Below are 11,765 nucleotides of genomic sequence, written 5' to 3' on the forward strand. Positions count from 1 at the left end.
ATTGATTGCATGATTAGTTTCAATATTTAAACTACTTATATATGTCATTTGTTTATATAAATATGTCATATTAATGTGATCAATTAAGCTTTTAAAATGCATGCCATTAGTTTAGGTATCTTGAACATAACTCATACAAATTTTCCATACATTCACATAATACGCATACATGAACAATCTAACCATAAATAATCTGTAACCTAAAATTTAAAACTTGAAATCTAAAGTATAATTGAACACATGAAAAATAAAATCATTACATAACACAAGAAATGGACCTATAATGTAAACATACATGTAATACATGCATGCAAATATTTGTAAAAAAACTTATATGTAACACATGAAATATCTATATATAATTTGTCTAAACTAAGTCCATGTGAATGTCTGTCTAAACATGTGCATGATGTGTCCAAAACATGTATATCTAAATATGTGAAAATAAATACTTACATGCATATTGAATGTCCATGTACATAGAAATAGAGTGTCCACAAGTACATATAAAAATCAATCAAATATCAAAGTCTACAACATAGTGTGTGAAATAACTAGATCTAAGAAGTACATAGAAATGTGTCCACAACATCAAACTCTAACTCAAGGTTCCCTCACCACCTAGTCCCTAATCCGATCCACCACTTGTGATGCAAGAGCATCCAGTTGTGTAAGGGCAATCCTGTATCACCCAAAAATATGTGTAATGTTAGTTTTCATTTAATGTGTCTTTATTTCTAGATACCCATTTGGGTCAAATAGGGATTTCAACTCTCATAATTCCACTATTGGTTTTTTAGGTTAGAGTTTTTGAGCACCTTGGGATATGCGCCAATGTAAAAAATAGGTTATTTTGTAATTCAACCATAATTATGATGAGTTAGAGGGTGTAAGTTGGAGGGATCACTACACTTGTAATTTAAAGCACTCCAGAAAAAGAATAAGGTCAAAAGGCTTTACGGTTTGAAATTTATTACTATTTTAAGTTTCTTGGAGACCCCCTAAGAGTGCTTCAAAGTCAAATTTGAGGTACTAAACAATCTCGTACAGGCTCGAAAATGGGTACAAGCAAATCTAGTCCATAAGGCTATGGAGATCTTGGAGAGCTTTATGGAAATGTAAATGGTTCGTCAATCGGAGTTCTAGATCAAAAGTTATGCCTCTCGGAAGTTGGACTACCATTTCTAGATTCTTCTAATTTTACACCAACTTCTGACGTGTTTTTTAGAACCTTTTGTTTGGGCGGTGGGTACCAAATGAATTATTCTAAAATTTATTCCTAACCCTAAACCTAATTCAGGTTACTTAAGGTCATTTTTGGCATTGTAAATGCAGTTTTTGGTGGAGTGTGGGAGAAGGTAATGTGAGGAGGGTTTTTATCCAGAATTAGAAAACATTTTAAGCCCATAGGGCACGTCATTGAGTATTTTTCATTGTACTAAATGTAATAGCATATCACTTCTAATAATAATATTCCTCTTTTTCCTGTTGTGTTCATTTTGTCTTGGGCTATGCCCTCATCAAGTGGTATTAGAGCAAGTTTTCCAGAGTGTGTAGACAAAGCACTGACTGTGAGGTAGTTTGCACCAAGACTATGTGGTTGTGGGTTTTGATACAGTGAGAAGATGCCTCCATGAAGGGAGCATGGTGGAAGGGCCATAGTTGTTTCTCCTAAGGTTAGAGCCCTCCAGAGACAGGTCCAGGCATTGCAAGAGGAGATCCGCAAAGGGATGAATGTTGCCATAGGTGACAAAAGTGAGGAAGAAAATGGAGAAGGAAATATTGTGCAGAAAGGGGAAGGAGACAGAGAAGTCCTAAACCAAGCAAAGGAGAAGCTTTTTAGGGCCATTTCTAAGATGGAAAAAAGACCTAAAATTAATGTCAGCATGTTTTTGGGAAATCTAAACTCGGATGAGTTGATCGACTAGATCAATGAGCTAGAGGAATATTTTTAGTATGAGAATATTGGGGACCCTAATAGGGTTAAGTTTGTGAAGGCCAAAATGAAGGGCCATGCCAAAATCTGGTGACAAGAGATTCAATTGGAAAGAAATAAAAGAGAAAAGGAGAAAATTACAAGATGGGATTGCATGGTGGAAAAACTAAAGAAGCAATTCATTCCTGTTGATTACGAGCTTGATTTGTTCACAAAGATGCAAGGGTTAAAGCAAGCAAGAAAATTTGTCCAAGAATACATAGAGAAGTTTTACAGAGTCCTTATTAGGGCAGGGCATGCATAAGAAAACAAGGAGAAGGTTGCTCGTTACCTTAATGGGTTAAGACCTAGTATTCAAGAGGAGTTAAGTCTGGTTAGAATGACTAGCATTGAAGAGGCATACCGGTTTGCCTTGCGAGTTGAGAAGTTAAACAAAAAGTTTGATGGAAGGCAAGGAGGGCATAGTCAAGGAGGAAGGGGTGACGACAAGTCATTTGGAGGCCGAAATGAGAACCAAAAGAAAAATGAAGATGTTGGTACCAACTAAAACAAAAGGAACGAGGGTTTCAACTACTTCCATGATCAAAACTTTGGAGATTAGAGAGGAAGAGGTAGACGATGTGGACAAGGTTCAAGAAGAGGAGGCTTCTATGTACCTATTTTCATTGCAAAGAAGAAGGTCATCATGCCTACAAATGCCCTCAACGCCAAGGAAGGACAGATAGAAGAGTTGATGGTCAAGCAAGGGTTGCTCATGTGGATGATGATGCACAGCCATCACATTTAGAGGATGTAGAAAGAGAAGAGGTTTTGGTTAATGAAAGGGCCTTACTGAGTGGTGAGACTAAACTTGGACAAAGGAGGAGGTTGTTTCATACTTGGTGTAAGTTTGAGGGTAAATGTTGTGATGTGATTGTTGATGGTGGAAACACTAACAACTTGGTGTCAGAGGAGATGGTATCAAAACTAAAGCTCAAGAGGGAGAAACACCCCCATCCCCATTGGATTGCTTGCGTGCAAGATGATCATAAGGTCCTGGTTAGTGAGAAATGTTTGGTAAAGTTCAAGATTGGGAGTTACCATGACGAGGCTCTCTGTGACATCATTCAAATGGATGTCTACAATTTATTGTTGTGAAGGTCATGGTAGTTTGATAGGCATGCTATACATGATGGTCATAAAAATACATACTCTCTGACAAAGGATGGAGTTCACCACAAACTAAAGCCCTTGATAAAGGAGGGTGAAAAGGTATGCAATAGTGCTAGGGTATATCTTGTTGATAAAAGAAAATTTATGGATGGCATAAAACATTAGCATATGTGTTATGCTTTAGTTCCTAGAAAGGATAAGGAAGGTAGTAGTGAAGTTCCACTTGAAGTTTTGACTCTATTGAGTGAGTATGGAGATGTTATCTTTGATAATGTTCTAGAAGGGTTGCTGCTAACAAGGCAAATCAATCATCAAATAGATTTAGTGCTTGGAGCTAGTTTTCCTAACAAGGCTGCTCATAGGATGACTCCTACTGAGACTGAGGAGCTAAACAAAAAAGTTTAGGAGCTATTGAGGAAAGGTCTAATTCGAGAGAGCCTGAGTCCATGTGTCGTACTTGTAGTGCTAGCACTAAAGAAGGATGACGAGTGGAAAATGTGTACAAACTTTCGAGCTATAAATAAAATAACCATCAAGTATTGGTTTCCTTTGCCAAGGATGGAGGATCTTATGGGGTGCTTGAGTGGAGCTGAGTACTTCACAAAGATAGATCTCAAAAGTGGCTATCACCAAATACGAATATGAGAGGGTGATGAGTGGAAGATTGCATTCAAGACCAAGGATGGTCTATATGAGTGGTTAGTCATGCCCTTTGGACTGACCAATGTGCCAAGCACCTTCATGCGGCTTATGAATGAGGTACTAAAGATTTTTTTGGAAAAAAATATTATTGTCTATATGGATGATATTTTGATTTTCAGTAAGTCATTGGATGAACATTTATTGCACATTTGTAGTGTCTTTGAAAAGTTGAGGGAAGAGAAATTGTTGATTAATTTGAAGAAGTGTAGTTTTGTCAAAAGGGAGTTAGTTTATTTGGGGTTTGTTGTATCAGCTGAAGGTCTCAAAATGGACCCAGAGAAGGTGAAAGTTATCTTGGAATGGCCTACTCCAAGGTCTACCATTGAAGTGAGGTCATTCCATGGTCTGGCTAGTTTTTACATAAAGTTCATTAGGAATTTCAATAGTACATGTGCACATCTAACTAAAACAATGTGGGAGGTGTAGGGTGTAGAAAAGAGTTCAAGTGGACTGCAAGAGCTACAAGGATTTTTGAATTGCTAAAGAAGAAGGTGATAGAGCAACTTGTGTTGGCACTGCCTAATTTCAACAAAGCGTTCCAAGTGTATTGTGTTGCTAGTGGCAGTGCTATTGGGGTTCTGTTGAGCCAAGAAGCTAAATCTATTGCCTATTTTAGTGAAAAATTGAATGATGCAAAGAAGTATTCATATATGATCAGGAGATCTATGCAATAGTTTAGGCCTTAAAGAAATGGAGGCATTATTTGTTGCCAAAAGAATTTGTCTTGTATACTGATCATTAGGCATTGCAGTACCTAAATAGCCAAGGTAAATTGAATTAGAGACATTTGAAATGGGCAGAGTTCATGCAAAGCTATACATTTGTGTTGAAACATAGAAGCGAAAGGTCTAATAGGGTTGCAAATGCATTAAGTAGGAGACAATTGTTGCTTACAGAAATGCAGGTTGAAGTGGTTGGGTTTGACAAACTCAAGAATCATAGCCTGAGGATCTTGAATTTGTAGAGGCATGGGAGGCTTGTAAAGAACCTATTACTCTAGATAGGACCATGTGGCTAGATTACTTGATGCAAGATGGTATGTCTTTCAAGGGCAGTCAATTGTGTATTCCAAGGAGTTCTATGAGGGAGAATTTGATCAAGGAGAAACACAGTGGAGGGATGGTAGGACACTTTGGTCGAGATAAGATCATTTCTACTATTAGTGAACATTATTTTTGGCCTCAATTATCATAGGATGTGAAAATGATGAAGTATTCTTTGATACCACCTGATGAAGTATGACTCTGATACCACTGATGAAGGGCCACACCACCCTTACCAGCTCATAACCAAAAATGCAACAAAATCTCAAGATCTAAGATCCAAGTGTAAACTGCCTCACGTTCGGCGCTCTATCCACACAGTCACAACTCCACCACAATCCTATTGTAAACTGCCTCACATTCGGCGCTCTGTTCACAGACTTAGGAAAACTCACTCCTCACTTCCTCCTTCTCTTTCACACCTTCTAGATTCACACCTTGAAGCTTGACTTTCCTAAGCTTTCACCTTCCCAAGCTTCTACTTCTCAAGCTTCTCCTTCTCGAGCTTGATTTGAAATGCTCATATGCCTTGCTTAAATAAGCACTTACCACCCAATACATGACTTATCCACAATCTTCTAGAATTCCACCTACACAATATCCACTACCTTCTACAACATCCACAACCTTCTACAATATCCACAACTTTCTACAATATCCACAACTTTCTACAATTCTACCCACAGACCTTGATAAATGGAATGACAACTATTTTTATTTTATTTTTCTATTACGCTACCTATGCAAATCGAAAATAGAAATCCCCTTTTCCTTTCTTTTCTCCCTTTTCCCCTTTTTTTATTATTTCTCCTCTAATTTTCGTCACTTTCTGTCTCCACAAATTTTTTTTTTTCAATAATTTTTCCATGCAAGATGCTCCTGCATCAGACTCCCCTGGTAGATAGAAAAGTGTGTCCCACACTTTGATGCCAAAAATAAAAAATCTACAACCATCTTCATCTTCACCAAAGGCTTCCACCTCAATAGGGACAAGAAAACCACCATGCAAATCCTCCACATCTGCATTACTCTATCAAACACTAGAATCTCAACCATCCTATCAACATGCTCATTCCCAGGAACAAACTGAACATAATGCTTCATTAGCAAACTCTCATTCACATCAACAATTAGTGAATCTATACCAGCAATAACAAGCTTTGCATCAACATCAACATGTAGATCTCCATCAACACATTCCACACTCACAACATTAGCAGTCTCATTGCTCACAACAAGATGCTTTGTAACATACAAGTCATCACCAACAACAACTGGATCATCCACGACCGAGTGCTTTGCAACAGTCAAGTCACTACCAACATCAACTAGATCATCCATAACCAAATGCTCTATAGTCTCCATGTCAGACTCAACCAATTGATCATGAAAACCAACCTCTATCACAACATCAACAAGGTTATGAAATTTTTTAGCAACAACCTCTAGTTGCTCTGCAGGTTCTGTATCAGACTCCACAATTTGATCAACAAAACCAACCTCTTCCACCTTGACCTTCTTAGCTTGATCAACCAATCTAGCATCCAACTGAGAAATCATCTTAGAATTTTTTTTCTCCACTATATCATGGATTTTCACAATCATTTTAGGGTCCAATCCTCTTGGAGCCATCTCCCAAGATCTTTGTAAACCCTCTGCAACAAATCCTTCCCACGCTCCTTGTGACAACCTTGAATTGTTTGCAAGTCAGATCGCAACCTGCCACCTCACACAAACAATCAGGAACAACATCACAAGCTTAGGACAACATATCTTCAATCCACAAGCTCTCTACGGTCATGCGTCAACAAGTTCAGTCTTCCATCTCCACATCCATAGATTAATCTGTATGTCCTCCCAAGGTCCTGGTGCAAACTGCCTCAACTTTGGCGATCTATTTACACGCTCAAGAACCCCCGCTCTGATAAACTTCACCCAACCAAGGTCTTGGTACAAATTGCCTCACACTTCGGTTATCTGCTTGTACACTCAGGAACTCTTGCTCTGATAAACTTCACCCAACCAAGGTCTTGGTACAAACTACCTCACACTTCGGTGATCTTCTTGTTCACTCAGGAACTCCTGCTTTGATACCACTTGATGCAGTACTGCTCTAATACCACTTGATGAAAGTACTGCTCTGATACCACTAATGAAGGTACCACTCTTATACCACTTGATGAAGTATGCTCTGATACCACCTGATGAAGTATGGCTCTGATACCATTGATGAAGGTCCGCTTTGATACCAGTGATGAAGGGCCACACCACCCTTACCAACTCATAACCAAAAATGCAACAAAATCTCAAGATCTAAGATCCAAGTGTAAACTGCCTCATGTTCGGCGCTCTATCCACACACTCACAACTCCACCACAATCCTATTGTAAACTGCGTCACATTCGGTGCTCTGTTCACAGACTCAGGAAAACTCACTCCTCACTTCCTCCTCTTTCACACCTTCCAGCTTCACACCTTGAAGCTTGAATTTCCTAAGCTTTCACCTTCCCAAGCTTCTACTTCTTGAGCTTCTCCTTCTCAAGCTTGATTTGAAATGCTCATATGCCTTGCTTAAATAAGCACTTACCACCCAATACATGACTTATCCACAATCTTCTAGAATTCCACCTACACAATATCCACTACCTTCTACAACATCCACAACCTTCTACAATATCCACAACTTTCTACAATATCCATAACTTTCTAGAATGCTACCCACACACCTCTATAAATGGAATGACAACTATTTTTATTTTATTTTTCTATTACGCCACCTATGCAAATCGAAAATAGAAATCCCCTTTTCCTTTCTTTTCTCCTTTTTCCCCCTTTTTGATTTTTTTATTATTTCTCCTCTAATTTTTGTCACTTTCTCTCTCCTCCACAATTTTTTAATTTTATTTAATTTAATTTTTCAATTTAAAAAAAAAGAAATTTCAATAATTTTCCCATGCAAGATGCTCCTGCATTAGAAAAAGTTTGTGCTAAAGATGAAGAAATTTGGTCCCTGCAAAATTTTGAAGAAACATGATTCAAGGAATGCATATGAGGTAGATTTACCATATGGGATGCACATTTCTCCTATTTTCAATATTGCAAACTTAACACCATATCACGATGATAGTGCAGAGGAGGAGTTAATGCTGGAGCCATGCCCAGTTTCTACTTCTGAGAAGGAAGAGATTGAAGAAATTCCAGATAGTCATGTGGGTCGGAGTACCAGAAATAAGCAGTATGAAGAATACCTAGTGAAGTGGAAAGGATGACCAGTGGAAGATTTTACTTGGATATCCACAATGGAGATTTGCCATTTGGTTTTTCCTCTACCATCTATAAGGTGACAAGGTCACTTTTCAATCTACCCTGGGTGTTTGATGTAGGTGCATCCAGTGGTGTAAGGGCAATCCTGTACCACCCAAAAATATGCTTAATGTTAGTTTTTGTTTAATGTGTCTTTATTTCTAGATACTCATTTGGGTCAAATAGGGATTCCAAATCTCATAGTTCCACTATTGGTTTTCTGGGTTAGAGTTTTTGAGCACCTTGGGATATGTGACATTGTAGAAAATAAGTTATTTTGTAATTGAGACATAATTATTATTAGGTAGAGGATGTAAGTTGGAGGGATTATTATAAGCATAATTTAAAGCACTCCAAAAAAAGAATCAGGTCAAAAGGCTTTACGGTTTGAAAGTTATTACAATTTCAAGTTGCCTGAAGACCCCCTAAGAGTGCTTCAAAGTCAAATTTGAGGAACTAAATAGCTTTTTATGGACCCAAAAAAATGGGGGAAAAGAAAAGTTACTCCATAGAGCTATAGAGCGCTTGGAGAGCTTTCTAGAAATGTAAACGACTTGTTAATTAGAGTCCCAAATCAAAAGTTATGCCTCCTGGAAGTTGGACTACCATTTCTAGACTCTTCTAATTTTACACCGACTTCTGACATGTTTTCTAGAACCTTCTATTTTGGTGGTGGATGCCAAATGCCTTTTTCTAAAATGTATTCCTAACCCTAAACCTAATTTAGGTTACTTAAGGTCATTTCTGGCATTTTAAATGTAATTTTTGGTGGAGTGTGGGAGAAGGTAGTATAGGGAGATTTTTTCTCCAAAATTAGACAACATCGTAAGCCCATAGGGCACGTCATTGAGTCTATTTTCATTGTATTGAATGTAATAGCATATCATTTTTGACAATAATATTTCCCTTTTCCTGTTGTGTTCATTTTGTCTTGGGTTGTGCCCTCATCAACTTGCTTGAGGGATCTACACAAATTCCATATTAAAATATTCTAAAACAAGAAATATACTTAAATTTGAAATATGTAAACTTGAAAAGAATTAAAATATAGATAAATTTACATGTGTATCCTGATGAATAGGATCACCTAGTGCCTATAAATCTCCATATACATAGTGGCCATCATAGTCTATACACACACATGTATGTATATACATACATACATACATGTGTGTGTCTGTATCTATGTACACACTCACATACATATATGTGTGTGTGTGTATAGTATTGTGAGTTATGTACATATATAAAATTATTTAATTAATATCAAAGATAGGTTATAAGGATTGAGAACCTATCGCATGTTAGGATAATGTAAGGATATAAATATGGAATTAAAGGACATGTACAAAGAAAATGGTGAAATTATTTAGGAATATACATATGTTAGAGAATTGTGTGTGCATACAACATATGGCCAAATAATAATCTAGTTTTACATGAGTACCGAATAGTGTAAAGGGGGTACATATAGAGTATATGGAGAAGTAGAAAATGAATTATGTGAGGGTTAATAGTTTAATGGTTTAAGTTTTATTTTAGTTTAACATTTTATTTGTTTATGTTTTTTTTTAGGTTTAAATTTTCTTATAGGTTTAAAAATTTGAAGGTTTGTGTTTTGTTTTATAGGTGTAATAATATGAAGGTTTAAGGTTTAAGTTGTATTTCAATCTAATGGTTTAAGTCCTATTTTTGTCTAATGATTTAAGTTGCATATTTACATCTATTCTAAACACCAAGAAAAATTTAACTTTACAAATAAATATTTTTCACAATAAAATATCTAAACTACATCTTCCATACATATCATTATAAAGAAATATGAAAAAATGTATATTTTGTACTAATAAATAAAAAATATTTTTAAGCATATAATTACTTCAAAAATAAATAAATAAAGAAAAAAATACAAAAAATGTAGTTCCCCTACCTCACATTCAGTCGAGTACCCCTTGAGCCCTCTTCTATGCTCTGCGAGCCCTTCAATGTGCAAATGATGGGCTTAAATAGGCTTTTGAGGTATATATAATTACAAACACCACTTGATCAAGTAAGACTTGGTCAAGTCCTACTTGGAAGAGTAGTACATGCTACATAAGCACCACGAGATGCCTTTATGGACATAGTTGAGTCCTACTTGATTGAATTTTTTGGGCTAGCCAAAAGAACACTAGCTAACTAGTGTTTTAATCACATACATAAACAGATATTGTAATACATGTATACATGCGCGCGCGCGCACACACACACACACACACACACACACACACACACACACACACACGCGCGCGCGCGCACACACACACACACACAATATGGAAAAATTTAAGAAACTTCCTCCCTAGCAGATTTGTAAAATCATGGGGAACCCTACCTTCTTTTAGGTGGGGGGAATTTTCATATTGATGGAGAATTGTTTTCAAAGTAGAAAAAAAACTAGTTCAGTATTGGCAATTTTTTCCTATCATGGGAAAAAATTATAAAATTCAAGTGATTATTTCATTAATTTGGGGACAAAATATATAATGTATGAGGCAATTTTTTCTATTTTCAAGGAAAATATATATAATGTATAAGCAATTTTTTTTGTTAAAATAGATTTTTTATAATTTATAAGGTTAATGCTTTAAATGTAAATGAAAAAAACTAATCATATTGGTAAATATTATTTATTCATATCCAATTTTCAATAGTTTTCACTTGCCATACAGACTAGTTCCATATGGAAATTGATTAGAGACATCACTCTACACAATGCTATTGATAAGAGCAACCATTGTGATGTGACCTAACATCCATCTATCATTTGATGATTATAGATAAATAGTTGAAATTTTATTTCGAGTTGAATATCTTGAAAGAAACGTCAACCTTGTGCAAGTCTCCAAAATGGTGACACATCTCCCTTCACCTAGTCTCACTTGTAATGGACACTAAACAAACATATTTTCACTGTTAGTGACATTCTCTATATTCTATCCATTTTACATGCATGACTTTCATTTGGTACTAACAATATTACCAATATATGAATTCTCTAAAATCTAGTATTTATAGGAAATATTTACAAAGATTTAATCATTTAAAATGATTGGAACTAGAAGGAAAAAGGAATGAGTAAAATTAGAGAAGGAATTGTAAGGTAGTTAAGGCTATTCATAGACAATTTAGCTTCTTTCTTCCTCAATTTATTTGTGGTGGATAATTATGGTAATTGGCTCTAGCTCAAGTCATTAGTTTTTTATATCTAGTTTTCTTTTTTAAGTCTCATACAATTTAGATGGAGACTCCTATTAGACTTAGATGCACATCTAAGGAGGCACATAAGACCTTTTAGGCTCCCTCTTAGATGAAACTATGACATCAATTTGTAGGAAGAGTGGATTGCATAATCAAGGTTGTGAAAATAAGGTTGGGAAAAGAGTTTATGTAGAATGGAGATGTTAGAAATGCTTTAGAATAACTGAAAGGGGGGGTGAATCAGTTATTCAAGGTCCAAATGTCCAATTAAACGCTTTTAAAAATAAAAATAAAGTGAGCCTATTAAACTGTTCATGCATCCAAGCTTAAACTTTCCTACTTGGCAAGTTATTGTAAATCAACATGCAAGCATAACACATGAAAGATCA

This window comes from Cupressus sempervirens, chromosome 2 (assembly GCF_028749045.1).
Source record: "Cupressus sempervirens isolate cs-2001-9-10 chromosome 2, ASM2874904v1, whole genome shotgun sequence".
Lineage (NCBI taxonomy): Eukaryota > Viridiplantae > Streptophyta > Pinopsida > Cupressales > Cupressaceae > Cupressus > Cupressus sempervirens.